Source organism: Cimex lectularius, unplaced genomic scaffold (assembly GCF_000648675.2).
Source record: "Cimex lectularius strain Harlan isolate CLEC.00 unplaced genomic scaffold, Clec_2.1 scaffold122, whole genome shotgun sequence".
Classification (NCBI taxonomy): domain Eukaryota; kingdom Metazoa; phylum Arthropoda; class Insecta; order Hemiptera; family Cimicidae; genus Cimex; species Cimex lectularius.
Genome location: NW_019392735.1, coordinates 300558 through 325469, shown reverse-complemented (window position 1 = coordinate 325469; position 24912 = coordinate 300558). Strand labels below are relative to the sequence as shown.

General features: G+C 35.9%; 1 protein-coding gene and 1 non-coding gene across 4 annotated transcripts in view; one reads left to right on the top strand and one right to left on the bottom strand.

The window, feature by feature from the left end:
- LOC106662279 (rap1 GTPase-activating protein 1) overlaps positions 1-24912 on the top strand; it is a 378158-nt gene that overhangs the window by 198849 nt on the left and 154397 nt on the right. The window lies entirely within an intron of this gene.
- On the bottom strand, positions 588-661 carry Trnai-aau. The gene has a single exon. It is a non-coding gene; the product is annotated as a tRNA-Ile (tRNA).

Genomic DNA, 24912 nt, shown 5'->3' with positions numbered 1-24912 from the left:
TCTACAAATAAAGTTGAAACTACGAATCAATAATAATGTGAACGTAAGGGATGATGAAGAACTAAACAGTACAGAGCACAGTTGACCTAATGAAACATCAGCATATATTGAAGAGATCTGCTGTAATAAATGTGCACGGTTTGAGAAAAAGAAAGATTTGTTTAAATAATATCTGAAACTGCGTATCAATAACTAGGTGGAGAGAAGAGATGGTGAAGAACTAGATATTACAGAGCACAGTTGACCTAGTAAAACAAGCACAATTACAGAGGTTTATTGTGATAAATGTTAAAGCTTGAGACAAAGGAGAATTTGTTCAAAAATTACCTGAAACTGTGAATCAACTAGGTGGAGGGAAGAGATGATTTAGAAGCTGTAATGAAAAATACAGAGACATTGGATCTGATGAAACATAAGCGCATACTACAGAGATATACTGTAATAAATATGCAAGATATAACAAATAAGAATCTGTTTAAAATATTTTCTGAAATATCCATTTATGTTTAGTGGTTTAATTGACCTTATTTATTATTTCTATTAATTATTCTTTTTTTGTATGGTCCTGGTTGAGATGAAAATGTCAGTGTCACGAGCGGGGTTCGAACCCACGACCTTCGGCTCATTACGCCGCTGCTCTAACCACTTGAGCTATCGTTACTTCGTAGTTAAATCTCCGTGGTTAGAGCAGGGGCATGTTGAGCTTAAGGTCGTTGGTTCTAATCCCGCTCGTGACACTGACTTTTTCATCTCAACCAATACCTTACATAAAAAGAATAATTTTCTGAAATATTAAATATTATCAATAAATCATACATAGAGGTTAGAGATTGTGAATATCTATAGAAAACAGAGCACAATTGACCTAACGTAACATACGCTGTAAAACGTACGAGATCGCCTGTAAAAACTTAAATATGCAAATGTGTAGACATATTTAAGTTGTTTTGCCCTGATGATAGCCTTAAAATAGGTCGAAAGCTTGGCAGTAGCGACTGAATTTGCTTTCTTCTTCAATACCATACCTTGATCTGGAGTACAGTATGTTCGAATAATTTTAAGTCCTTGGCAATTTTGGGACTGAGTCGGTCTCCAAGAAAAAGTGAGATCGCCTGTAAAAACTTAAATATGCAAATGTGTAGGCATATTTAAGTTGTTTTGCCCTGATCATAACCTTAAAATAGGTTGAAAACTTGGCAGCAGCGACTGAATTTGCTTTCTTCTTCAAGACCATACCTTGATCCAGTGGTGTTCGTAATGAACGCTCTATGAGAAAACTAACAATCTGCTGGAACATTACTCGAAGTAATGACTAGTGGAAAGTGTATAAACGAAAAACCAATATAACGTTTTGTTGAACTGCGAATCACTAGCTTCATTGATCATATCAAAAAGTATGGCCTCCAATAAGGTCGAACACAGAGAATGGCAGAACTTCTAATCCAGAATCTAATCTTAAAAACCCTGCAGCAGTTATCCGTAAGTGCTACTTTTGACCAATAAAAGAACGTTTTTCGAAAGCCTCATATTTTATCGGAACTGCTTGATTTTAAAAAGTATACTAGTTAAATTCATAAATCGGTTTGTGGGAGCCTTGGAACGGAAGGATCTTAATAATTTTCTCACGATCGTCATTTCTTTAGGGCCGATTCCCATAAGGGTTGGCCCGGTAGTACTATCACGTAAGCCGCCACGTGTTGGTCTCTTGACGTCAAATCCCGCCCAGATCGGAAACCGAGTTAATTACTTTTTTTCCACTTTTTTAAATAATTGTTTTCTTTTGTATGTAACGTTTAACGGTTGATTTGTAGAACGTATAAGCCGTCTGTGGGAATCAGAGGGTGGAAGAAGGAAAGTTGTAAGAAATAACATCACAGACAAGCCTTTTCTCTCCTTTTTTAAATTATACTATCATTTTGGTTTTTCTCTGATTTTTCGATCATAAATGCAATTTATTGAAAATGTTGAATGCTGACAAACATATTTGAAGGGATTAGTTGATTATGGCTCCAATTTGAAGAGTAATTCTTCGCAGATTTGCAGTAAATATCTACAACAAATCATTTAAAAAAATGAAATATACAAGCAATAAAAAATACGTATTTTTACATACATTAAATAAAATGTAAAATTAGTGCCCGTTAGTTAATGATTATTTGAAATCGTGTGACGCGGTCTGGTGTGATGTAGTTTTAGAAAAATATTTTCTTTATCGTGCTAACGTTTCGACCATTATTGAGAACATCTTCAGGGCTCAAAGTGTTTGTTTTCTGTGTAGATGTGCCAAAGTGGTACTCGGCACTCTCAACTCGACACACAATAATGACACATCTACACATAAAACAATTACTTTGATCCCTGAAGATGATCTCAATAAAGATCGAAACGTTGGCATGATAAAGAAAATGTTTTTCTAAATTTACGTCACATCAGACCGTCTCTCACGATCTCCAAATAATCATTAAATAAAATAGAAAACATTTATTAAACTTGTAATAAATTTTAAGTATTTGAAAAGAGATATCGTTAAATATCAAAAGCGCAAGAGTTGTTTGACCGAATTTATATGTTTTTATATTTACTTAAAATGTAAAATTATACATAGATCAGACAATGTAGCGAAGTGTTAAGTGTGACTCCAATTTGAAAAATAGTTCTTCACAGGCAAGCAGTTAAAATCTACAACAAATTTAATTAAAAAATTGAAATATACAAGCAATAAAAAAATAAATAGGTAGTTACATTAAATAAGGTAGTAAACATTTATTAAACTTGTAATAAATTAAAAGTTTTTGTAGCCCATATCAGACAATAGAGAAAAGAGTTAATTATGGCTCCAATTTGAAGAAGAGTTCTTCACAGACAAAATCTACAACAAATACATTTTTAAAAAATTGAAATGTACAAGCAATAAGAAAAAATACGTAGTTTTACATTAAATAAAGTAATAAACATTTATTAAACTTGTAATGAACCTTTGTTTGTGTGTTTTTTTTAAGAGATATCGTTAAATATTGCAAGAGTTGTTTGACCGAATTTATATACTTTTATATTTACTTAATGTAAAATTTTACATAGATCAGACAAAGTAGCAAAGTGTTAAGTATGGTTCCAATTTGAATAATTATTCTTCACAGGCAAGCAGTTAAAATCTACAACAAATACATTTAAAACAATTGAAACATACCAGCAATAAAAAATAAATAGGTATTGCGCAGGGTTGGCGACCAAGACCCGAGGGGTTAAATGCCTGGGTAGACTCCTACCCCATCCCCATAAATAAATAGGTAGTTTACACACATTAAATAGAGTGGTAAATATTTATTAAACTTGTAATGGAACAAATAGTTAATTATGGCTCCAATATGAAAAATAGTTCTTCACGGGGAAGCAGGTAAAATTTACCACAAATTCATTTAAAAAAATTTAAATATACAAGCAATAAGAAATAAAGAAATAAATAGGTAGTTTTACATACATTAAATAAAGAAGTAAACATTTATTAAACTGGTACTACATTAAAGTTTTTAACACAGATCAGACAATGGAGCAAAGAGTTAATTATGGCTCCAATTTGAAGAACAGATCCTCACAGTCAAAATAAACAACAAATACATTTTAAAAAAAAATTGAAATATACAAGCAATAAGAAATAAATACGTAGCTTTACATTCGTTATATAAAGTAATAAACATTTATTAAACTTGTAATAAACCTTAAGTCTTTTTGAAGAGAAAAATATCGTAAAATATCAAAAGTGCAAGAGTTGTTTAAGCGAATTTATATAATTTTATATTTGTTTAAAATGTAAAATTATACACAGGAGAGACAATGTAGCAAAGAGTGAACCATAGCGACGCTCCGTCGATGACAAATGGGCACTCAATGTCAGTCATGCAATCATAAAAGCGTTGGAGAATTTCTTTTATGACAAGTTCGTCGTTGTCCCTGTCGTTGTTATTCTTAGATTTAAAGGTTAGAGTACGGCCCAAAAAAGCATGTATAAATCAAATCATTAAACTTATTTCAATTGTCTTAGATTTGTGGCGAATCCATGCCGTCTCTCGAATTCGTACTAACGAACTTGTCGAGTCAACTTACATAGAAGATCCGAAGTTTGAGACAATCCGAATGTCACGCAAATAGCATTTAAACAATGGATCGCAGCTTGGCAAATGAGAACAACATTCACCAAGTTTCAACTTCACCGTATTCTGTATCCCGGCTTTATTAATCTTACAATAGTCAGTTGCAAAGGAGTGGATCGAGTAGAATGAGTTTCACGAGCCGCGTTTTAACGGACATTTTTATTTTTCTCTATCTGAGATGCATGGTACAACATTAAAGAAAAGATAAGAAATATAATAAAGGTATAAATTTTCTCTTTTGAGAATAATTAAACGGACGTCCTGGGTTCTAACTTCTTCGTGGCCCGTGGGTACTTTTTTTGATTTGACCCATCCGCAACACCAGACGAGAAGGGAAACAATATTAAAAATTATTGTTTGCTGTCACCTTTTAAATCGTGTTTATTCTGTTTGTCATATTACCTATTAATAATTAATTGATCTTGTTACTTCGAAAAAGAATTCATGTTCTCTTATTATATGGGTTCAACAATGAAGTGAATTCAATTGTAGTAAATTACAATTATTATCGCCATACCTCATTAGTTAACATTACCTCGCTCTAATTAATATTTAAAACAAAGAAAACCCGTCACCACTTTCTTTTCAGACGTTCTATAAACACATTCTAGAAGATTACGTCGGAAAGGGTTAAATGTAAAATGAGATTTGTACTAGGTCGTAGACAAAAGGTTTTAAGATGTTCTTTACGGCGAGGTTATATACCTAAACGAGGTAGATTATTTTCCTGTGGATATTGGATCGTAGGAGTTTATTTCATCCGATGTACCGCAGAGTTCCACTCCTGAAGTCCATATTGGTTTCTGTATGGATTTGAACATATTGTGCCGTATGTTAAACAACGAGGGTTTTATTGTAGAAGCTGGTGGCATCATACATTTAATAATAAATAATTGCTATTATTCAATCCGTCTAAATATAAAAATGTATTTTTTTAGTAAAGCAGCATAAAAATATGAGCATGGTTAGATATACTTTTTGCTAATTAGATACTTATGGTTCTTATACTTGATTTTGCTCAAAAATCAAATGTAGAAAGAAAGTGGTAATTAATTTTTATACATTTTTCACATTTTAAAGCGTTTAGGTTTGTCTGGAGGTTTTAGGTTCAACTTAATGTTATGTCATTGTTTTGGTTTTTGACTGATTGATTTGTAAAAGCCCAATTCACATACAATACATACAAAATTGAACTTATGACTGATGACACTTGGAAGCTGCGAGATTCGCGGGGTCATAAGTAGTTATCTGTCCAGACGATAAATTTAGCCCCAGGGGCTGTCTACAGCTAGGTCATTTTAGCCGTCAACACATGCAGTTTTTAAACGTAGGCACACCCTTTCTTAATACAGTCTTTCCTATGTACATTATATTCATTCAGTTAAGGTGGTGCAGTACTCGATATTCCTTTATTACCCTTTATACATATTATTTAACTAATCTAATTGAGGTAAAATGAAGTACTCAATATTCTAACATTATGTGTGATGAACAGTGACTTTTAGGCCATGATTGAGTATTGGGTCCGCTGTTCCCATTTTTCGAGGATACATGGTTGTTTTATTGTAGTACAGATAAATATCTTGTTTTGTGTTCTCTTTTGTGAGCATTTAGAGTGAATGTATTTATTAGCGTGAATGTGTAGTGTGCGAGGACTAATGGTAGAATGATTATTCGGAGATCGTGAGATGCATCTGGTGTGACGTTGGTTGTAGAAAAACATTTTCTTTATCATGCCAACGTTTCGATCTTTATTGAGATCATCTTCAGGGCTTAAAGTGTTTGTTTTCTGTGTAATTGTGCCATTCTTGTGAGTCGAGCACTCCCAATACGACACACATGGCACAATAAAGAAAATGTTTTTCTAAAACCTACGTCACTCCAGACCGCATCTCACGATCTCCGAATAATCATTCTACCATTAGTCCTTGCACACTACACATTCACGCTAATAAATACATTCACTCTAAATGGGCACAAAAGAGAACACAAAACAAGATATTTATCTGTACTACAATAAAACAACCATGTATCCTCGAAAAATCGGAACAGCGGACTCCCAATACTCACTGCCGTACTTCTATGCATTCCATCCACAATTATATCGGGTAGCATTCCTACCAGCCAAGAAATGACATCTTTCAATTAAGTGGGAGACGAATTGGGCTATTCTTTTATATTTCTCGTTATTGATTTCCTTAATAATAGGGAATATTTTTATGACGTACATGGTTATATCTATAGCTATGATACCTTGGAATATTCAGATCTGTGCAAAGGATTCTTCCCTTCGCCATTGGTGGAAAAAAAATTATTTTACAAGTTAACGAGTTTATGATTAGTTATTACATTTTTCTGCTGGATTTCGACACATCAAAGGTTAAATCACCCCTCGGGTTTCAGTGTTTTAAAAAAAGCCTGTTTGTAAGCATATCAAGACCTGACCTTACAGTGTTGAACGCTGTGTCAACGCCTAACCGTTGCAGGCACCGACGCCCAAGAGGGCAATAATAATCCGATAATAATAATAATAGGAATTTTATTTACTAGCGTCTCCGTTAAAAAGAAATCAAAATTGTATTATTTTGTATATGAAGGTGTTAAAAATATAACATTTGCCCTCATGCCTCTGACCCTGATTGATTCTTCACGAAAAACCCGAAATGAATAAAAATTAAAACATCCATGTATTCATCAATCACATTTCCTAATTTATATGGAAAAACGTTTGTCGATTTATAAGATTATGTTTGAAAAATTTGTAATAGGCGACAGCTAAATAAATTTGCTATGCAAGCTTTCAACTGTATTTTTGCAAGCATCATCGGTTCCGAAATGAGGCAACATCCAATTTTGGATAATTTTATACCTGTATAACTTTTCAATCGATAAGGATTATAGTTGATCGCCATGATTCCCGTTAAGATTGTTTTGCAAACTAGGCCCTGATGATAGCTGAATGAATAAAATTCAAATATTATAAAAGATCGACGTAGATTATAAATGATGTTTATGAGGATCATGGGAGGTCATAAACAAGAACAAAATTTAATTAATAAAAATAATCGCAGGCTTGACAAATTTATTTAGTAGTACCTACCTTCCTATTCTGACAACAAAAAATATTTTTGTTTATTAGCAATTTTTATATGAACTTATGTGTTCTGAGAAATCTTTCTAACTAGTTTCGCTTTACTGTGTGTAGATATAAACATTATTTTTACCCCATCTAGGTTCCCATAGGTACAGAAACAAATATAGTAACAGGTCAAACATTCGGCCGTTGAAATTTCGGGAATCTCCTGCAATAAAAGTTTAAAAACCCCGGAACGCCAGTCCGGCCGGAATTCTTCCGATCTCCTTTTTTCCATCCCCTCCGGACAGACTTCATGAGATAATGCGGACCATTAAAAAGAAAACAAACGAGCCATTATAATTCACTACCGATGTGTGCCGGGCGAATCGAATTCGGCCGAGTTTACCTCCGAGCGACCTCACAAGGCCGCAGGGATAAATTATGTTTTGAGCCTATTTTCAAAACAACAAAACACTGCTGCATCCTACCATTTGGCACCTCGTTTATTTTAAATATTCTTGCCACAGGTTTTATTTTAACAGGAGGTGTTCATAAACAACGTGGTTTTTTTGTATTCCAAGATAAATCCTTCAACAGACTCAAAAGTTGGTGGTTGTCAAAGAAACAACGACCCTGGTAGACCCAAGTTCAACGGACGAACAGCGTTAAAGATTATTTCGTTCATAGATGCCCAGGATCTATTAATTTCATACCAGCGTGTTTTCTTTCCAACTCTGATCGTGTTGCTCTCAGCACTTCTTAATAACATAGTACAAGTAGCGCAGATTTCTCTTCCTAATGGCTAAGTAGTTCGGAACGGTCATTCATGTTCTTTTGCCCTCATGACATTCTCTGCATATGCATGCAGTTATTCGACAGCACCCGTACATACAAACCCGAAATTTTTGACCTGAGGTCTCTCTTGAGTAAGAATTTGTTGTAACAAACAGAATCAGAAGAGAAGAATTTGGGGCTTAAATACTGAGTTTTTCTGATGTGATCTGCGGGGTGATGAACCTAATTTGCTCGTCTGATAATTTTGCTCAGTCAGACACGTTTCGGGATTTGGCTATGTGCTGAAACCGACAGGCAAAAACAACAAGAGAAAAGTAAACCATTCTGTCTGAGCTGTACGATAATGTGCCAGCCGAGTACAGTAGGCCGAAATGCTTCTAACAGACCACCCATGCGAGGAAAGGCCGACCAAAATGACGTGCATCGACCAAAATTTGACAAAACTTTCTCTACGTCATCACATAGGAGTAGTTTAATAGATGGTACTTTCTCCATCTTCTGTGTTATTCTCGGCTTAAAATCCCATCTGTTTTCTGGAGTGTTTCTATTGATAATAATGATGATGAGGCAATGCGACGAAACGAGGATTTTCTATCCCATACTTATCCTAGTTCAGTTCAATTGATTCAATCCTTCTTTTAAGTAGTAGGTCATCATTACATACAACTGTAAATTCATTTGTAAAAACGTTTAGTCAAAATTAAATTTAAAATTTGATTGTTAACAGCTATCAATTTTTCTTGTAGTCTCTTTCTGAAATTCCAAGGACTGAATATGAATCTGTAATTCTTATTCGGAAATCGTGAGATACGGTCTGGTGTGACGTGGGTTCCAGAAAAACATTTTCTTTATCGTGCCAACGTTTCGATCTTTATTGATATCATCTTCAGAGCCTGGGATTTACAAACATTGTTTAAATTTAACAAATACATGTGGGATGTGGAAAAAAGTGAATTTATACAATACAAAAAAATATATATTTTATATTCGATCAATTCTATTCACTCAAAGTGTTGTTTTCTGCGTACGCGGTAGAAGGGAGTACCCGACACATAAGAATGGCACAATTACAGAAAACAAACACTTTGAGCCCTGAAGATGATCTCAATAAAGATCGAAACGTTGGCACGATAAAGAAAACGTTTTTCTAAAACCTACTTCCACCAGACCGCATCTCACGATTTCCGAATAATCGTCGACTAACGGTCACTAATCACCACATAAATCTCTAATTGGTGTTTTTATCTTCCCCCCATTAGAGATTTTCATTAAAAATTTGCCTACAATTTTCCTGAGAAAAAATCATTTGCAAGTTTTGAGTGAATATATATGTATAATTACGTCGTATATGTACGGTTACAATACATCAAAAAATCTTGCAGGGAACTTATAAATTTCGAATTTTAGTATTTTGATTAAAATTCTGATATGATAACTAAGCTTAATCTATTTCCACATAAGAAATATTGGCTTTACTTGAATTCAAATAGTACACTACCTATACAAGGATCCTTTGTTCAGTTTATATTTTAAAAAAAATGTCCTATCATGTTTTGAAAGGTAAATCAGTAAGTAGGTGTGGAATACTCTAAGGAAAAACGTACGGAAAATACCATATTTGTCGGTAAATCCTATAATCTTGCTAAGGGGCTCAATCGCCTTGTCATTTCTTGCGGATCCACATTTCCAATGATCCAGACAGATTTACACTCCAACAAACACGCAATTTGAGCATTTTTTATTATTGTTTATAAAACATTTTGAAATTATATCCATTTTCTTACACATCGAAAAGACCATAATAAATACATAGGCGCAAATTTTGCGGGACTGTGGTAGCAGAATGGATGGGGCTACGACGAATGTTTGCCACACTTCTGGGTTCGAATCCCAGCATAGCCCGGGACCTTTTCATTGTAAATAATATAAAAAAATCTGGTGAAGTGGTTTCACCCTTGTTTCACCCAACGAATACACCCTTTGGCGAATCGAAACGTCCTTCCATTTAATCGACTATTCCGAATGGAGTGTTCGACAAGGCAGCAATCTTGGCCCCATTCTTTCTTCAGTATGCACTGAAGACATTCCTAACAATTCTGATATAGTACTCCTTACATATGAAGATGATGCCATCCTTTCTACAAGCCCAGGCCCAGTATTGGTCTTCACAAACTCCAGGACCAACTCTCCTCAAGAATGGTTCAAGATGATCATTTTCAACAAAACCAAATCTATGAAAATAACTTTTACACTTCTTCTCCCACCACTCCTCCAACTATAATCTCTGCCCCAGTAATGAATGTCGTCCAATAGTGATAGGAGGCAGGTGTTAGGCCAGTATCTACCCTCCGATAGATACCTCATGTTTGGAAAAGTTCAAAAATCTACTACAATCCTGTTCCATTCCTGAGCAACGAATGCCGTCCGCATTTTGGGACTTTACATAACTAACTGACCATAAAAACTGCTCGAAAGACTATTAGATGACAGATCGAAATTCTCAAAAACAAACGAACATGGAACCGTTTGTGACTCGGAATCCCGGTATAGCCCAACGATTTGAAGTAGAGAATAATACGGAAAAATATTGCAAAGTGGTTTGACCCCACGTCCGCGGCACCCAATGGGTAGTTGTATGAGCGGAATTACTGTACTTTACTTTATGATTATGGATCTTGGCTGTTTGTAATGTACAAAGACTTTTTAATATAAATTAACCATATTGATGTCTGCTCTCACCAGATACATGTGGAAATATAACCGGGGACGGCTAGCAAATAAGTGTCATCATTTTTAAGAGTAAGTTGAATCTGCTGTGGTATCGTCGCCCCAAACCAGCTCGTTATTCCCCAGCAAAGTATCTTCTTCGGAGTTTTATTCTGCCATTAATTCTCTCCCGTATGGACCTTCCTTTCCTATAACACGTTCGTCTGAATATCAAATAATAAATTACAATTAGGAAAGATAAATTACATTTTAGCATATTACGATCTGTCACGGATTTATTGTTGGAAAAGACGTTTGATCCTTTTCGTTCTATTTTAACGATGCGCTGTATGTGTGAAACAGGAGGGACATTGGATTGTTTATAATGTTTTATTCTTTGTATATCGTTCTAACACTTTTTTTTTTGGGGGGGGGGGATCGTTTCTTTTTTGATTGAGTAACCTCTGTAGTCTAGCACAAAACACGATTTGTTAGGGCGTCACGAAGTCTTTATTTTCTTTCTAATAAATTACAGGCTAGTTGAAAGTACAGGAGCTACTAATGAATCGTCTCAAGTTGCGCAATTTTTTCGCCCGCATGCTTCAAACATGCCACCAGCACCGAACAATTTCTGCTTTTGCTGAGCATGAAGCGCGGGTGAGATTTTTTTTCTCCGTACACCTGAATTCGCGGTGCCCGTCGGACCATAGGCAGTAAAAGTCCGCTTTATATTTTCCGAGAACCTTTCTGCTAGCAATAACAGGCTCGTAACCGTTGAACCGCAGGCCCAATAAAACTGAATCCGCTCGGGACGGATGGTTAAAAACAGCTTTACGCTTTGTGTCGGATCGAATCGGAAGAACGGCTTAGAGAGAGGAAGGCCGGCCCAGATGGGATCTCGAGTGCAGTTTGCCTTATCATCATAAATACACGTTCTCAGACAAGTGATTGACACAGTCCCGATATTAAAACCGGGTCCGTTACATATTTCGGCCCGGCCAAGTGGGCTGAGCCGCTCGATAGTCACAACATTAGCATATAGTTTCTCACGGGACAAGGCAGACCAGAGAGACTCGGCATATGATTCGATGCAAATTCATCCTGCCAAATTTAAAAGATGCCAAAAATTCAGTAACACCCTTGATAAACCTCATAGTATTTAGAGCAACTCAATTCTCATAAACATCCACAACAATAAACACATACAAAGTTGTATTTTTCAAAAGACGCCAGAAGCACAGCATAAAATAAAACAAGAGAACTCATCTATGGCATATTATCATTTATACACCGAGAGAAAATATTAAAACTGACGCAATTTTTCACTGATAAATAAAAAATCAATTGTATCCGGATTGTGTACACACTATCCAAGGTTTCAGGCAATTCAGCATCAGCACGAATATATTGTTAGTTTCCTCAGGTTTAAGGAAATTTGATTGAAAATCACCATCCATAGTGACTAATTCAATACACGGATCATAAACTGCTCAAAAATTAATAGGAATATCTCTCTATTCTATTAATTTTAATTAAATTAACCATTCTATTCTTGTTACTTGGATAAAACAAAATAGAAAATACAAACCAAAAGCAAACAAATGTTAATCTTCATTTTTAATTACGGGTTTACTTAAGAATAGTAAACGTGAAGATTACTCATTTTGTAAACATCTTTTCTCGTCTTTCCTCCATTTTAATTCAGTTGTCTTCTCTTTAACCATGGAAAGATCTTGAACCAGACGTTCGCAATGTTATTGTGAGAATGAGGTTATTGAGGTCACCGGCAAGTGGATGTCGCAGAGGCAGGTTGCGTTTCTCAGAGCTTGGTATCCCGGGCTTTAGACCAATAGGAAGCCTGGTAGTGGATTTCAGCGCATTACGTCGCTATAAATATCATTGGTGCATTGATGTAAGACGGAACCCTTTTCATAGTGCCCGCCAGATCCTGCATGAAGTACAAGATGTTTTGGCAAGGCCTTTATCAACGAATCTTTTATGCGAAGTTGGCACTGTATGCCCCTCTGAGGAGGAGGCAGTGTAATGGTCTAGACAGGGATTTACACTGGAAGACTGAAGGCAAACTCACCGAAGTCCGTTACGTCCAAGAAATTATCGAGGAATACATCCCTCAAACCAGGGATCTCGATGGTAGGGATTTTCGATTTCTGGACGACGATGCCGTACCTTATGGAGGCAAGGTTGTTCATCAATGTTTATAAAACCTGGGAATTTCCCATCCGCCCCTTCTTCCGTTAACTCAAGACCGCAACCCCATTGAGCACATATGGGATGCGTTGCAGAGAAGCCTTTTCGATCACCGTCCGCAGCCAGTTGACCTGTAACAACTGAGAGCAGAATTGCAATATCTTTTGAGTGCAATTCCTTATGAAATTAGTGACAACCTTAAAAAATAAAATAACGATAGGAAATAGAATAATAGAAATAAATACTACAAAATGGTCAATAACCTCTATTATTTTTTGAGCAGTTTATACTAATTTACATTTCGAATTAAGTTTATATTCATGTAGATTAATTCTAGTAAAAATAACATAATTATTCTCTTCTTAAATAATCGTAAAGTTTTTTTCAATCAATTAAGGTTTTTAGTTGAGATAAAAAAGTCTGTGTCACGAGCGGGATTCGAACCCACGATCTTCGGCTAGATACGCCGCTAGTCTACCACCTGAGCTATCATGATCCGATCCACTCGGACACTAACTTCCCATCTCAACCCCACCTTTTGAATTTTCCCTCCTTTTTGTCATTTTTTTTGTTGATAAGATAGTGGTCTAGAGAAATATTGATTATAATCTCTTTATTGTTTAACTGGATGCAATTTCCGTTGGTTTAAGTACTCATACTCACGGCCACCTTCAAATTTGCCTTTATTTAAATTGAAAAGAAAAGTAGCAGTTTTTAAGAAAACATCACCTGAGTTTGTATTTAATTTCATTCCGTAGAGTTAAATCTGCCACCTCAGGCGGTGTAATAAACGAATCGCTGACAACTGACTCCATTGATTTGATCAAAATGGTCTAGTAACTTTTTGTATTCCGCCTAAAAATAAATTGCCCTATAATCGTAGGGCTGTAAGTTTGACGTCATGGTGATCGCTCAAGTGGCTGATAGAATTTAACGCCTCAGGAAGCAAAGGAATCGACCTTCTTCGGTTTCGGACTAGTTCCCAGCTAGATTCGGGACGCTTCACATTGGCTCTCTTCGCCATCTTTAGGTAAATAATATGTAGAAATTTGTCACAAGGTTTAATGTAGAAAGAAAAGAACGTAAAAATAAGATTTCTTTTACAAGCGAATACGCTTAAATGTAATGTGACTTGAAAGCCGCGAGTCGATAAAACGAGCTTAAAAATAACAATAATGCCAGTAACGAAGACCTGGATTTATGTTTTTTCGGCCGAGGTTCTGAATCGCCTGACAGTAATATTTTCTAACACAATGACGGATTTTCAAAGAAACCTCGGCCGGGTCGGATAAGGAGGATATGAATAGGAGTCAGGATTTTCCTTCTTTTTTTAACTCTTTCGCCGCAAGCCTGGCTTTCTTGCTTTTTTACGGTTTTTATTAGGCGTACATGTGAAGCCTGGGTCAATACTGGATCGCAGCTCTTCTTTGGCAAATATTTCCACGTCTTATAATAAAACGGGAGAATCTCTCGCGGAATCCACCCGCTTCGAGGAGAGAAGGAAAGTTCAAATATGGGGGAAAACCATTGGGAAGGTTGCCGTGGGTTGGATGTTGAGTTCGAATCGACGACTCATCGTGGATCATCTTTGATCATCAAGCCAGTCTTGAATCAAAACAACAACCTCATGAACTCCCATTTGAAAAATTAGGCCCTACAACACAATTTAGATGTAATTGTCCTCCTGTTGTAATTAAACAATAAAAATAATAAGCAAATTTCCTAGTTGGTAGATGGACTGGTAGATCAAAACGATTAAATTACTGTGTTTTACTTTGTTTATTACATTGCCTTAACGAACTATTAAGTTTTTTAAGATAAATCTGTACTATAACTGGTGAGTCTAATATATTGGACACTATAAAGAATAGTCTCCGGCGGTATATAATCAGCAATTGTTAAAAGTCACTGTTTTAAACGGCATGAAATCATAACGTGTATTAAATCAATTATCCTTTTGTAAAGTAATTCAAAAACGAAATGTTTTCATGTTTCGGGCCGCTTTCGTGACAACCGGCGAAGCACTTTCTACGAGCATGAAAATTAAGCTAAGGAAAACCAGGGACGGTCGCGCCGCGTGTTTGGAAAGGTTGCGCAACGATTGGCTAAAACCGTTTACCCTTGATTACCGTTTCCGAACCGTAAATTTTCATTAGCTTCCTCCAGAACTATTAATTAGGTCTGACTGAAACTGGGTCGTCTCACGGCACTCGAAGTGGGGGAGGAGCAACGAGGGCGAAAGGTTGGCTCAGGACCAAAAGGAGTCCTTGACAAAAGTGATCAGAAGACGGACAGCACCTGCTGTGAATACATTAATAAATAAATAATTCATACTTAAAGAAGAAATAAAATACAAAGATATTACAGACCTTTGAATTAAATAACAGCTACATTTTAAGATCGCAACTTTCTAGGTGCATTAGTTTCTATGAGTCAGTCATGGTTATTATCGTAGTCCAACTACATCTCTGAAAATAAAGCTTTTAACGATATTTTCAGTATTGGATAGAAAAATGAATCGAAATCATTAGTACACTTTGATGGGCATATAGCTTCATCTTACCCTGATCGACCACATCATCCCAATTTTTGCTTGATTTGGATTTATATAGGCTGAAATCCGAATATACATACAAACATGTGCCGAGTTGGGCCTATCGCTTCTCGTAGTCCACCGGCAATTCCACCTTTTGATATTTACAGTAAATTGCCGGCAGACTTGAGAATAACCCACCCCGGGTGTTGGCAGTCCGGTGCAGACCTCACTCTTCGTGCAACTACCGAGGATGGGCTCCGAGGTGAGGTGCTGTCAACAGCTAGGTCAATTCAGCACTTCCAAATCCATTCATTCAAGTAGGGTGATGGAGTTTTCCGCCATCGACCCTCCCACATCACACATTCACGCTAATAAATACATACTCAACACAAACTAGGTAAACACAACTATTATTTCTATATACAATAGAACAACCCCGTTTCCTCCTATTTTGGTTTTTTTAGTCTATCAGGCGCATATTTTGTTTTTCTATTTAGATAATTTCTGATATGCAAAATTCGACTAACAAAATAATAACTAAGACCAACCATTGAATGTGGTTAACAATTCTGAAAATTGTACCATCCAAACAAGTTAGTATTGCTTGGTGATGACCTTTTAGTTCGGTCTGCGCGGTGTGTATTATTACATTTTCGCAACTTCTTATCTTTAAATCTGAAAAAACGACCCAGCTGACAAGATAATAACTCAGACTAACCATTATATATATATTGTTGAAAATTATGAAAAGCCTTAAAACCAAATAAGCTAGTATAGTCATACTAGGTGATGTCTATACTGGCTTTTTAGTTCTGACATGCCCGCTTTGTATTTCTCCGTCTTAATAATATATAACCTATAAATCTATAAAAATGGAAGAAAAAGAACAAAAGAATGACTCAGTCTGACCTCTGAAGATGTTTGAAAATGCTGAAATACGTCACAGACAAATAAGCTAGGCTGGTCGTCTCCTGATATGATATTCCTAGCTTGTTTCGTCTGACAGGCGTGCCCTGTATTTCTCCATTTTCACAATTTCATGCCTTTAAATTTTTAAAAAGGAGTCGGCTCACTAAATAATAACCCACAAGGGGACAGCCAGGTTGGTTGGGCACGGATTTGGACCATACTTCTCTTGGCGATTTTACACAAGCCACATCATGGGAAACGGCCCTGGTTTCGCCATTTTTTTTTTTTTTTAAGTTGAAATCTTCCGTTTTTTTAATATTTTTGTTTCTGCTTTCTACTTACTCAAATCAACTATGTGAATATATAATTTAACAGCATTTTTGTTTAGATCGCAATAAAAATATAGTAAAAGTTAACAAAGTTTATCAGTAACCACAAAAATTGTAAAAACCAAATATTTTTCAAGTAAACTAGGTCATACATTTTTTTAAATAAATGAAATTACGTTTTAGCACCTCTAGTGACCTCTAAATATAATTTTTGGTTTGAATTTAAATTTATCGATTTTTTGACCCCTAACATTTTTCCGAAGTTTGGGATATCGTTATTTGAATATTTGATTGAATCAGCCATAAATGAAAAACGGATAATAGAATTCTAACGTCAAATTCCATTTGAAAATAGAGAAACGTAGCTTTTTTAACGACGTATGGATCATAAAAATATATAAAATCTTTCTATAAGAAAATACACAAAATAGCAAAATTATTTGTCAGAAATTAACCCCTTTGTTTAAATGGAAATAATAGTTCGCTTTTGATCTTTCATACAGTTGTAAAATGCACCGGACAATTTCTTTAAAATAAATTATCAACCATGACAATCGCTCCAATAGCTTTTGAGAAAAATTATATTAGAGCTTGCACTACTTCAGTCAGGCTGGATCTGGTCGTCGAAATTATCAGACAAAAAAATTAATTTACACAGATTTCCGCATAAGTCAGTATCTAATGGTTTCATAACGCTAGAATGACGAATCTGACAATGGCGCCTAGTTTTGACTATTTTCTGACCTACGATGTTTACAGAATCATTGTTAAAATATGAAAAAGCAGCAAATTCTGCGTTGTAGAACATTTTATGTTAACCAACTATGTAATTAATACACCGAAAAATAAGATTTTTGAAATCTCTAAATTAGACCTAGTCAACGTCGAAATTTATGCTTACTTAATGGTGCCTACAGTTAGATTTTGAAAAACGCTTCATTAACCGGACTAAGTCGATTTATTAACAATTCCCTTAATTCTAATTATAATGAAATTGGAAACTGTGGGTATTTATGGAATTTCTTATTCTCACTTGTCAACAGGCTCCATTTTTCGCTGTCTGACAAGGGTACCCAACATTACTATCATAAGAGGAGCTTTCGAAGTGAAACCCCATTTCATCCGTTTCCCCTTCAGTTGAATGACGTTATTGACAAGGAAATGGAAGTGGATTAGAGGCGAAATTTACTTTGGAAGGTGCGTTGTTTACTAGATGATCTTCAAAAATCAGGTGTCCGAAATACTGACGCGAGGGGGGTAACGGAACCATTAAGTAGTTATTGGTTCCGGCCCTGATCATTTTTAGGTCAACGCTCTTCCCCAACAATTATTACCTAGTCAACGTCTCACGGCTAAACCACGGCCTCTTACGGTACTTCAACGAAAATCTTAATCTCTTCTTAAATGTGTTTCACCAAGTCGCCGAGGTAGATATCACATTAATTGGAAATTTTTGAGATTAACCTCGAACCGAGAAAAAGTTGGACCCCCTAGAACTTTTCAATCCGGCCAACTTATAAACTCCGGAGCGGGGTTGTTTCCAAACTTTTCCCGTGATGGACCATCAGTGTAATAAAGAAAATGAGGAGGGGACTTAATAAAGAAACGGCATATATACCCCTCCAAATTAAGTATAAAGTTTTTGGATATCTTTTACCTCAGCATTTCTACCAGAAGGAAAAGTTCTATTACAATCCCTCTTAGACCGCAGATTTATTTATTTATACTAATAAAAAAATGTTTATAATTTTTTGCCGCCTTAATACTCTCGTAAAAGATCACTTTCAAAAAGAAATTATGTGTGATGTCTTGTTCAACATTTATCCTCAGTTGGTTAGTTTTTCGCAAGACTTTCGAAATTTCTCGTATCTTTGTGTGTTCACTCTGCGTTTGTTTTACACGCGTCCTTCCACCGGAACCTTCCAAAAGGACAAACTTGTTGGAAAAAAATTGTTGCAACCTTATTAGCGAGATTATCCTGTGGATTTAGGTCATAATTATCGAAATGATTCGATTTCGGCCGATATACAATCCGAACGCGATACATTTACAAAATGTGCTCCGCCATCGGCAATGGATGCATTGATTACAAAAACATAAAATTTTACGATAATAATAGCTAATAATTACACGAAGAGAGGTCGTAAATTTGAAAGAAAGATCTTTTTCAATGTGGGAGCAACTCTATCAATATTAATAGCAAAAATCGCTGCAACGAAGCCAAATGGGTTTTCCATGATTCATAAGGTTGGAAAATTTAAACTAAATTTAAAAAAATTAAATTTTCCATTATATATAAATATCATAGAATGTTAAAGTATGAGGTAAATTTTGTCGGAATTATCACAATTGCCTCAAAAAGATAATTTATAGAAAGTTGTAAATACTACCGGCGTGTAATTTTTTCAAATGCAAATATGAAAGTTTAAATACATGTGTATATTTAAAAAAAAATTGTATCGCTAGTGAGCCACAAAACGCTACTGTATTTGTAAGAAGGATTCAACCTGGTATCATAGAATTTAATGATGCTTTTTTGATGATATTAGTAAAATATGAGTCACATGTCCGAGGTTCTTAACCAATGGGACCTAGGAGCCGAGAAAATTTAAAGTTATATAAATAACAATTTTAAATATGGTTGTCTGCTTTTATTGACATGTAACACACTATATATATCGATCTCGATTCGGCTTTTAACGTAATTAGAAGCTATTATGAAATACTATCTTACATGAAATTACAGGCATAAAAATTTACAAAAACGAAAATTCGCCTCCAAAGTATATTAAAAATATAAAAAAATGTTTGAAAAAAAATTAACATCTCTTTAAAGCTCTTAAATTTTTATAGTTAACAGGAAAGGGCCATTTGCTAGGGGTCCATTGGCGATAACAACGTGTCTGTTTGTCGACCTAGTATCACAAATTTTCTAATCAAAATTGGTGATCCCTGTCCGTAGCATTTTCTAGTCAGTGAACATCTCAATCGATATACTTCTCCCTAAATCGAAGATATGGTCATTGGAACTGCCAAATAATGAAGTTACAATAAACCACCCACAGCATTAAAGATGATTTACTTGAATTAATAAATAATATTTCTCCCCCTTGTATATTAAAACTGGTCTTACTAAACCAATCATTAATTTTATAATGTTATATACATATAATAAATAAATATTTACATAATCGTACAAACCATTGGTACAGTAGGATTTGCATTTCGCTATTCACAGAAGTATTAAGTACACTAGTTCATATGGCTTTGTTCTTTTCAACCTTCCAACGAAGTTCGGTTGTGTATGAGTTTAGTCACTTCCACATTCTCTTGGTGTTTGGCGGCAAATCTTTGTAATTCCGCCACGATCTCGGGTATCTTAAGATCCATATGTAAGTCCTTATTTACCAAGTGCTTAAGCAGTAAGGTGCATTGTGCACCATGTTAATAAGGTTTTATTTTGCATGTATAATTTGGATATTGTTTGGTACACCCCTATAGTTGATACGGTATTTCCACTTAGGCTTCAGGACCTGTTTGTACAATAATAATTTATTTTTTATAGTAAGGTTCATGTGCGGTGTGTATTATTCCATTTTCACAACTTCTTATATTTAAATCTGAAAAAAAACGATCCACCTGACAAGATATAACTCAGACCAATCAATATATATATTGTTGAAAATTATGAAAAGCGTTAAAACCAAACAATCTAGTATAGTCATACTAGGTGATGTAGCTTTTTAGTTCTGGCATGCCCGCTGTGTATTTCTCCATCTTAACAATATATATAACCTATAAATCTATAAAAATGGAAGAAAAAGAACAAAAGAATGGCTCAGTCTGGCCACTGAAGATGTTGGAAAATACTTAAATACGTCACAGACAAATAAGCTAGGCTGGTCGTCACCTGATATGATATTCCTAGCTTGTTTCGTCTGACAGGCGTGCCCTGTATTTCTCCATTTTCACAATTTCATGCCTTTAAATTTTTAAAAAGGAGTCGGCTCACTAAATAATAACCTACAAGGGGACAACCAGGTTGGTTGGGTAGGGATTTGGACCAAACTTCTCTTGGTGATTCTACACAAGCCACATCATGGGAATCGGCCCTGGTTTGAAGTTGAAATCTTCCGTTGTTTAAATATTTTTGTTTCTACTTTCTACATACTCAAATCAACTATGGGAATATATAATTTAACAGCATTTTTGTTTAGATCGCAATAATAATGTAGTAAAAGTTAGTTAAGCTAAGTTTATCAGTAAACACAAAAATTCGCCGGTAGCCGCCGAGTGGTTAAGGCGTCAGACTCTCCGCTAGTAGATCCCGCGGTCGTGGGTTCGATCCTCACCATCGCCTCTTGACTTTTTCTGACGCCTAAGGGAACCGTTGGCCACAATTGAAAGAAATTGAATCTCATCAATGGAAGGGGCGGGATCGGATCTCAGCGACCCTGAATTTGGTCCCATCCCCTTTCAAAAATGAGTTTCTACGATGGAAGAACACCGGTACAACGGGGGCTTAAGTTCACATTTGTGTTGCGAGCCCTCCCCCAAAATATGGAGCCAGGGATAAAGTACAATATCAGCTGCAGTGCTCAAAAAAAAAAAAAGAAAAAGAAAAAAAGGTTCATGCAACGTTCTGCCAACCAGTACTTGGTATAAACTTTTTCTGCCTTTTATTTCTTCACGTGCTCTTTCCATTTGTCCATAGTATTGCTCTTGCTTCATCGATAATGGAAGAGACGGAACATGGTCAAATTTTTTGCTTGAAAAATTTATATGTATCGATTTATTTTGTATCTTCAGATGATCGAACCTGAATCTCCATTTTTTTGTCTCGTTACACGCCTTTTGAAGGATTTTGAATGAATGATCGATGGGTCCTACTAAAATCATCGCTGTTTTTGAAAACATTGCAATTTTTACTCCGTCCATTTTCGGGAAAACACAGTTGTGAAACAAATAAATTATTGGATCTAATACGGTACATACCCAGGATCTAATATCCTACCAAATGATATTTTAAGAATAAAGTACTTCGTACCGATTTTGTTATATAATAAAATAACGTTTTTATTCAAATTAATGTATGTTTATTAAAAAGCTCTTTAAATAATTGCATTAGTTGGTCGAAGTACTTGTATCTACTCCAATAATTTATTTGTTTCACAACTGTGTTTTCCCGAAAATGGACGGAGTAAAAATTGCAATGTTTTCAAAAACAGCGATGATTTTAGTAGGACCCATCGATCATCGGCTCTGACTTAAGAAGATAATTTTCTACTCTCATTTTATCATTTTTATCTGCACGTTTTATGAATGAATTCACTCTTTGTTTAAAGTGGAAGTTTTTGTTTTCTGTGTTTTGTTATGTTGTTATTTTCAATGTTAGAAAGCAGTACAATTGATGATAGTCTATTCTCTTTACCTCTCTTGACAATATTTATAGGTCTGTCGAATTCTGAGTAGATAATTTTGAAAGCAAATCCTCAAGTTGGTCCTATTCAATCTACCTTAGCGTTCTCTATCTTCAATCCCATTTCACTCCAACTTGAAAATCCACCCCTGACACACCCCGTGGATAACAGCTAGACGGGCGATAAGATCAGATACGTCCTACGCATCTAAACGGTTGGCGCTGAATAATATTTCAGCAAATACATACAATTGATGAGAAAGTAATTAGTTTGACCAGATAGTGTAAACAATATTATTGTTCTAAATTGTGGATTAGGGAAAATTTAATTAACGTTTAGAATTAGACTAGACGTTATTAACGTCCAATATGAATAAAATATTGAGAACTGTGGTAAATAACAAAAACGGGCAAAAAGCCCAGGTTTGGCTTTTTCGATTCTCCAATTTCAGGAATTTTTAAATTTTTTACCGTTTCTTTTGTTATAAACTTGTTATTCAGACTAATGCAATCGAATAGAACGTATAATATGAATAAAATATCGAAAACTGTGGAAAATGTATTAAGACCCAAAATAGCCTATGGATCCTTAATCTGGAGGAACAAATAACTCAACCAAAAGTAGCTACTCAATCACATGGCAGCATACAAAGGTTAGCAAACCTATGTATCACAGGGGCAATGAGAACAACCCCACAAGTGCACTAGAAACTGCAACAAGTTGCAAACAAGAAACAAGGACAAGATCATTTAGGCTCTAGAACAATCAAATTGGATAGGAACTAAACAATTCGGACACACAACCATAATTAACGAAATCCGACACCCATTCTTAGAAATAGAGACTTACTATATGATCCCGGAAACATGTTTTACAACCTCCTATAAAGACTGAACGGACTGTAAAGGAAAGGAAGAACACAGGAGAAGATAAGATACAAAGATATGGTATACCGATGGCTCAAAAACAAACGAAGGAATCGGATCGGGCATTTTCTGTACGAGCCCAAAACATGAGGAATCAAACTCATAAAGGTGGCCATTCACGATCGCTTCTAGCAGTCCAAATGGAGCGACGCCGTTCCAAAACCCACGTCAATGGCAAAACTGAACTGTCGTGCCCGGCTGTGCCGAATATTCGATCAGTCCAAACTCCATCGCGCCACTCCAAATATCTACGGCGCGACGACGGCATGGCGCGTTCGTGAATGGGAAAACCTGTCATGAACGGTGGAATATTGGAGCGCTGGTTTGGTGGTGAATGGGAAAACTCGCGTTTTTTTGGCGCAGTCTCCGTCTTTCTGTCACTGAGCAAACATCTCCGTCGTACATTCTCAAAAAGTCAAAAACGTTTATTCTTTATTGGTAATGACATCCAATCGAGATTTTATTGTTGAGTGATTGAATCGTATGAATGTTTACCATGTTTATGGAAAGTGGTGGACAATGATTACCACGATACAAAATAAAAGAAATTCGATCCTCAACCAGTTGGTCGACGTTTTCAAAACAAAGGATACAAATGCAATGAGAGCTACGGTATTGATAACCCCTAACAATGATCAGAAATCGTAGTAGAGAACTTAAGTTCTTTGTAGTTCTTCCCTGTAGCGAGAAATCGTAATGTGGTTGCCAACCTTTCATGTAGTGATGATTTCTCTCATGACTGTCTTTTATTTTCTAATCAAGGGGGCAACAAGGCTAATTCGGCTAAATACGCCGCTGCGCTAACCACTTGAGCTATCGTGACTTCGATAGTTCGATCCACTCGGACACCAACTCCCCATCTCAACCTACAACCTTTCGAATTTTCTCTCTTTTTGCCATTTTTTGGTGTCGGAGAGGATTGAAGTCACGATAGCTATAGTCTTTTTAGATAGAAGTCATCCCGCTCGTGGCACTAGCTTTTTCATTTCACCTTACACAACCTTACAAAAAATATTAATTAATTGAAAGAAGTAATTTGGTCAATAGAACACTAAATATAATGAATAAATAAAACGTTTCATCCATCCTTATATAATTCCTCCAATCAGCGGGTTCAAGGGAAAGATCGTTCATCAAATTGATGTTGGTATTGCGGCTTCTGTTCAGGAGCCACTTCTTACACCATTTCCTCTTCGATTATTTGCTTTTAATATATAAATAAACAGAAGCACAAGAGATCGTCATCCATTTTGAGAAGGTAATTCACTGGTTGACGTTCGGAGCGACTGGCTGTGGAGCGGTCGTGAATGCCCCCTCAAATTTCAGGCACTCCAAATGGAGCTGTACGCCTTGGCGCGGTCCATTTGGAGTGATCGTGAATGGCCACCTTAAGGGAAGTACACTTCGGTCTTTCAGGCAGAAATACACACCCATCAATGCTTATACCCTAGAAATCTTAAAACAGGTTACACTAGCGATAGCCAAATCGCCATTAAAGCATTAGCATGTAAAAAATCACATCAAAATCAATCAGTGAATGCATCCAAAATCTCCAAAACCTGAGGAAACAGAACAACCTGATGATATCTTGGGTGCCAGAGCACACAGGAATTTTGGGTAACGAAAAAGCAGACACTCTGGACAGAGGAGGATCTGCAGGACCATACATAGGCCCGGACCCTATACTTGGGAAAACAAAAACAAATGTAGAATCCTCGATCGCAGAATGAATCCAAACAAAACAAAAGGAGAAGTGTATAAACTCTAGTAAACTTACGATGAAACGATGAGTGAGAGGACTACTAACCGGTCACTGAGAGGTTGAGAAAACATCTACACAACACGGGCATAGACAACTA